The sequence below is a fragment of the Crotalus tigris genome, unplaced genomic scaffold (assembly GCF_016545835.1).
Source record: "Crotalus tigris isolate CLP2741 ecotype Arizona unplaced genomic scaffold, ASM1654583v1 scf7180000024442.410851, whole genome shotgun sequence".
NCBI classification, from domain to species: domain Eukaryota; kingdom Metazoa; phylum Chordata; class Lepidosauria; order Squamata; family Viperidae; genus Crotalus; species Crotalus tigris.
Window position 1 is genome coordinate 209,523 of NW_024100611.1, and position 7,017 is coordinate 216,539.

General features: G+C 34.8%; 1 long non-coding RNA gene across 1 annotated transcript; it reads left to right on the forward strand.

Moving 5' to 3' along the window:
• Positions 1 to 1,041: 1,041 nt before the first annotated feature.
• LOC120302980 lies at positions 1,042 to 6,279 on the forward strand. Its single transcript, XR_005555297.1, has 3 exons — positions 1,042 to 1,290; positions 4,746 to 4,848; positions 6,169 to 6,279. It is a non-coding gene; the product is annotated as an uncharacterized LOC120302980 (long non-coding RNA).
• Positions 6,280 to 7,017: the final 738 nt, after the last annotated feature.

Here is a 7,017-nt window from a genome sequence, read left to right on the forward strand (position 1 = left end):
TGCTGAATCGTACTAGTCATAGAAACAGATAGAACTGTTTGTGACTGAGTTTTCAGTACCTCATTTCATAGGATATACTATCTTCCTGGACATCTTTCTTCTTCGGGATATCAAGTCACTTGCATCTGGCCTACATTCTATCAATTTACTTTTCTGTGACAGGACGGCCCAACACATATGTCAGGGATCTCATCTCTTGCATGTAAACTCTCTAAACTGCATATCATCTCCTTGTCTTTCTAGAAAGGTGAGAGATGGAGCAGAGAAGGTTTAAATAGAGACACAGTGTCTTTAAGAGATTTTCAGTGGCTGTTTGGACAAGTGAAAGCTGAGATTTGTCCGAGGGTGTGAAAGTGCTAGATATCAAAAGAGAAGGCATTGTAGTATATTTGTGTGAGAGATTGCAGAAAAGTTTAAATTGTGAAAAAACAAAAAACAAATGCTGCTAGAAAGAGGGTTGCAGCTGCTCATTTAATCCAGTGGTTGAAGATTCTAAAGAGAGAAGAGCAGAACTAAAGACAACAAAAAGGAGAACATCTGGCAAGTTTCTGAGTCTATAAAATTAGCAAAGCTGACAAGCTGATGAGAGACAGGAGCAAGCAACCCAAAAACTCACTTAATTTTCTGAGAGTTAAAAGAACATTTATTTCCCATTCTCTGGAAGAATTTATGAAAAAGCTGTTTGTGCTCCCATTTTTTTGCACAGGCTTTCTAGTCTCTGGAGAATCTTTCAAAGTCTTTTTTTTTAATCATGTTTTTTTGTTCTCCATGAATCGAGAGAAAAGAGAAAATAATAGTTGTTGGTGGATTGGAATATTTTCTGTAATTACAACCTAGATGCCATGACATGGCCATGACATTGTATCAGGTTTATGCACAGCCACCTCCGTTCTTTTCAGTAGGGAATCACCCATCACCATGGCAACTCTTCTTTTTCAAGAATGTTCATTGGTTTCATCAATTCATGGAATTCCAAATGTCTTTCATAGTGTTCCATGCAATGAGTAATAAGAATAACACTTCAGTTAGATCCAGAGGACAGTCAGTTTCACTCATGAAAAAATAAGAAGTCAATAGCTGCTGTATGCTGCTGCCAATCCTTCTAAAGTGTAGCCAAACTGCCTTCTTATAAGGCCAGATTCTCATTTCCTGAAATTCCCTTCACCGACCTTCTGATACATAACAAGTTTTCCAAGACATGATAATGGATAGAGATTGAGTCTCTATTGATTACCAGGAAGAACATCTCAAAATGCAATAATCTGATCCTCAAGATCTAACTCACTTAATGTAAGTAAACATTCCCTGACTCTGCTTCTAGTAATGTCTGGCTTCAATACTCCCCCTTCATCTTTTGTTCTTCACAACTGCTAATGAAGCACATATCCTCTTTGTAGAGAAGATTGAGCCAAAAAAGTAAACTGTGTTGTTGTTGCTGCTCTGGCTGCTGTTGTTGTCTGGTAACATTTTGCTATCTTCACAGAGCAGCTGACAGAGGGACAGTGTTCTCTACCTTATATTTCAAGTGAAGGAACCAGTTTTCTTCATCTTGGTATCTTTTCTCAGCTTTAATTCATACTTAATCCTAGCTTTTTCTGATAGCATGTCTACAGTATTGCAGACTTCCTTAGAAGTCAATTCTTCTTTCCACTTCCTGTATGTTTCTGGTTTTTCATATCTTCACTGAGCATCTACAAGAGCCTGCTGATTTTATCAGAGTGAAATCAGTGTTGCAGATTGTGATGCATAGGCCAGCCCTTTTGTACATCTGTGTGACATTGCAGTGCATATGTGAAAGAGAGGGGGTACAGTGTAACTTCTTTCACCATTCTGACCCCTCTTGTCTCCCCACTCAGTGAATGTTACAGCTGTCAGGCCTTCAGGAATTGACTGTCCTGTCTCCTGTTCTGGAGCACTTCTTTTCTTTGCCATTTCTGAAAAACATTTCAAAATTCCCACAGTTCAAGACATCATCTTCTTTTGATTTTGGTTTTCATTCCCATCACTTGTTTTATTTTATTTTCTCTAGTGCAAGGCCAGCCACCTCTGTCTGATATGAAAATTCAGTGTTCTACTCCTCCAGATTTTTCCTCAAAGATTGCTACAAGCTTGTAATATATATATGCTGCAAATATATGTCAAGTTGTTTTCAGACAGGAGCACAAAATGCCACAAGTGTTGCAGTTCATGATTACAGAATTTATCTTCAGTTTTGTTTCTTAAAGCACCTTCAATGAAAGGTTCTTTTTTCACATTTCCTCTTTGGGCTATCAGGTTAACTAAATATGAACATTTCCCACAGAAGGAAAATGTATTAGGACACCACCCTTTAAACTTCCACATTAAACTCTATTTATTCAGCAAGAAACATTACTCAGTCATCAACAATGGCTAGCTAGTAGCTGTATAAGTTATAATACAGGATATTCTGCATTATAATTCATTGTTCAGTTATGCTTTGTGGTCCTTCACAGCTAAACACACAATCCACAGAGCAAATGCTTCTTTGGCCAATTTCTTCCCTTCTTTGTCTCTTCCTCCTCTTGAACTCCACTTTGCCCTTCCTGTTTGCTCACTATCTCATCAACTTTCATATACACTGAAGAGTCTCTTCTATTTGTAGAGGATTCTATGCAAGCAAATTATGTACAATCAGGATTTTCAATCATGTGGAGATCTTCCATGGATAATTTGGTGTGACAGAAGAAGCACCATCTGCATGATTTAATTTGGAAAAGCATCTGAGAAAATCAAATACAGAAAAACTTCAAGAAAAAGCATTTTGTTATACAGGCTAATCCTATCTACAAAAGGAGCTGGAGAAAAAAAGCTGACAGGTCTTTTGGTAGAAAGCATTCCACATTACTTAACCTAACTATGACCCTGTTACTTCATGACACCTTATTAGTGAAACTCAGAACCAGGTGGAACCATAAAATGAGGAGTGTTAGATCATAAATAACTTATTTGATTCTTGGCTAAACAGATGTCTGGAAAGTGAGGGGAAATTTATTTAAAAAAGATACTGCACAGATAATTCAGATAAGGATGTACAATTTTGCTAAATGAATCTACCTCAGGAACACATACTTTGATAAAGATGTTTGACACAAGAATACTTTATAGTTTTGGAGAGAAGAGAGCATTATCTCAGATTACCTGCTCATAAATGTCTTTCAAATGTGAAATACAAACTATTACATTAATATTACATGGCAAAAGATATAAAAGAAGAATTCATGCTAGAGCCACATGAACCATTTTGAATAGGAAGTTCACTTATCTCTAATAACTGTGTAGTTTAGATAAATCAATTCAGCTATTATTTTATAAGCCTTGATTTATATATATATTTAATGATTTGCTTGCATCTAGGATGATGATTCTTGATTATCTAATTTTGGACTTTTTTGGTATTATTAATTTTAATTGGCTCAAGCAAACTTTTATTTGAGCTTTCTGCTTTAGAAAATAATTTAAACACCAAATACTGCTCAGATAAATCCTTAACAGATATAGATCCCCAGACAAATTTAAGAATGTACTTCACAAACTCAAATTGTGTCTACAAAGGTTAAATGTATAGTTTAATTAAAACAGAGATATACAAGAACAATTGTTCACAATGAGCAATTTTCCATAATAGATGTTTGACCTTTGTGCAAAGAGCAAGGCAAAAGGGCGAGACCGGGGATTCATTCTGCTCCCCTGAATGTGAAGAGAATCTCACTATTTTTATTGCTTAAGAAGATAAACATTTTTGTCTATCTTAGCCCACTTGAGAAGGACTTTCTTAACTGAACCCACCATTTTTTAAAAAGTAAATACCTACATTTAGTAAATTATGTATGTCAAAAGAAGGGTTCTCTTCCTTTTTCTCAAAAAGGTGTTGAGACTCTAGAAAGAGTGCAGAGAAGAAGAACAAATATGATTAGGGGACTGGAGGCTAAAGCATGTGAAGAACAGTTGCCAGAATTGGGTTTGTCTAGTCTACTGAAGAGAAAGACAAGAGGGTCATATGATAGCACTGTTCCAATAGTTGAGGGTCAGCTTATTTTCCAGAGCACTTAAAGACAGGACAAGAAGCAATAGATGGAAACTATTCAAGGAGAGAACCAACCTAAATGTAAGGAGAAATTTCCGAACACTTAGAACAATTAATCAGCGGAATGAATTGCCTCCAGAAATTCTGAATGCTCCAACACTGGAGATTTTTAAGAAGAGATTGGACGACCATTTGTCTGAAATGGTATAGGGTCCTGCTTGAGCAGCGGGTTGGACTACAAGACCTCCAAGATCTCTTCCAACTATGGTATTGTTTTAAGAATAATTTTCTAGTGAAAGAGATTTATTATAATGCTATAAATTATTCTGTGTTTGATTAATTTTCTCATGTGGTCTGAAGTTAAATGGAGCAGACATAGTTTTGCTTTTGGATATACTGACTGAGAATTACAAAAGTTGAAGTCCAGCATGCCTTCCTCATGTCTCAAATGATTCGTATTTAACAACATACAATTAGTTCTGAAAGATTCAGGGCAGAAAATTTCAAATGATGTCATAAAGTTAACTATTTTGTAAGCTTGCCTTTCATTCAATGTGCCTTTTAGCTGATGATAAACCAATTAATTTTGCCAAAAATTGTAGGTGTCAACTCTATTTAACTGCTACAAAATTATTGTAAAGTTATTTGAGGTCATGCAAAAAAACTAAAGGTAATCCTAGAAAGCTTTTCTTTTCCCCAGATGCACAAACACAAACAAACATTGGAATAGGGAACTCTGAGAGCAATATGGTTAATTAAATCAGAATCCAAGTTCTTTTTCTGCTTCTCCTACTGGACACAGAGTACGTAAGACAAAGATCTTTGACATTCTTTTGGTTATTTATTATACTTATGAATAAATGTATAAGGAATGTTGATAATATTAGAGGTGTGTTGATTAACAATCGGAGATATGAACTAATGTGTTAATGCAGGAAATGCTGTTTTGTTGACTGACAAATGAATTATTTTCAACAAATCTTAGATAGACTGTATGATACAATGAAGAGTATTGATTCAAAAGTTAATGCATCAAAACCCAAGGTAACTGGAAAAAATGGAGGAAAAGACTGCAAATTACCTATAAATCATCATATGTAATACACACACACACACACACACACACACGTGTGTGTGTGTGTGTGTGTGTTCTGAGGTTTTCACTGGTGTTTGTATGTAGGTCTTTGGTTATTCGGGTTTTCTCCCGCATAAAATTGGAAGTGTCTTGGCGACGTTTCAACGAAGTCCCATTCGTCATCTTCAGGCTGGTGATTTCAGCTCCGTGCTGCTCGAAGCACGAAGCTAAAAACACCAGCCTGAAGATGATGAATGGGACTTCGTCGAAACGTCACCAAGAAACTTCCAATTTTACGCGGGAGAAAACCCGAATAACCAAAGACACACACACACACACACATATATATATACATACATATACATACATATATATAATCTACATCTTGGTAAAACATTTATAGAGAAGAGAATATTAAAAAGTAAAAATGGTATAAATGATTATTGCAAGGTAGTTAATAGTGTGTGGACTATTCTGTGAAATGAATATTTCTAAAAAAAGAGTAATATGTCTACATATAACAGCAGGTTCTTCTCATTTTGTTATATAGAAAAGTGATTTGGGTATGTCAGGACAAAATATAAAAAGAAAGTTGAATGGGAATGAGTTATTTAAGAAAAATATGTAGTAAAACAGTAAGAGGTAAATAATGAATGGGCCCTGAATAAATGCAAATGAATACAAATTCAAACAGTATGAAATCTTTAAGAATGCAGATGAACACTCATGATGAGCTGAGCAATGGAAGATTCAAGGTTGATGCTCAGATAGAGAAACAGATTTTTCTACAAAGGGAAGAAACTGGCATAACATCATTTAATGTAGTATCTAAAAATCTAGTCATGTTTATATGTCAATTATTAGGGTGTATGTGTGTGTATTTTTCTTCTATTCTTATGTAATAACAGAGTTGTTCCATCTATTACTCAGCTTTTGATGCTGAGACTGAACATTTTAATAAGCCTATAGTTTGGTGTCAGACTCTGCTCCTGGCCTAGCCAGTTTCACCTCTCATATTGTACTTCTCTTTTTCACCTCCCCTAAACAGGATTTAAATAGTCAGTGTCGGTTATGGAAGCTTTTGCAGTAGAAATTCAGAAGCGTGTCATTTGTGGCAGATGATAGTTTATCTTCCAAGCTGAGACAATGTGGAATTGAGGTATGAAATCTGTTTTGAAAAGTTACTTTTATCTGCAGCATTTTTGAATCAGTGACAACTCTAGATCAATAATTAGGATAGGCTATGATTAATTTAAACAAAGCATGTTCTACTACAGAAAGAGAATTGGAAGTGCATAATTATGGTTCCTAAGGCACTTGCAGGATAATTTTTCATAATTTCTAAGGTGATTTCTTATTTTTCAAAATAATTTCTCAGACTATTCAGAACTGTGGGTAACATCAATCCTTCTCTATATCTCAGTTAGAGAGAGGGTTGCTAAACATTAGTTGCTCAGTTTTCAAATAGCTTTTTTTTAAAAAAAAACTTCCACAAAGGTACCAAAAATTCCATTTCATTCACCAACCACTTAACAAAATAAGCAGAGATATAGTTCCTCTTCAAGCATTAGTATAATTTATTTTGAAGCTATAATATTATATTTATACAATAAAATAACAATAAAGATTCATAAAAGAAATTTTCTCCATTTAATAAGCATCCCACAAATGCTTATTAATAAGCATCCCACAAATCATGTATGCAATATTATCTGAGAATGTAATATACATAAATGGAAGCTGTGGGTCTATTAAGTTCTAGGTTATCACTGAAAATTAGATACCCTATTCTTTCACACACATTTTCCAGAAATGGATTTGCCAAACAGCATTGATACCTTTGCTTATTTGTTCAAAATGGCATACATATTTAATTTAGTATAGATTTCTTTAATAA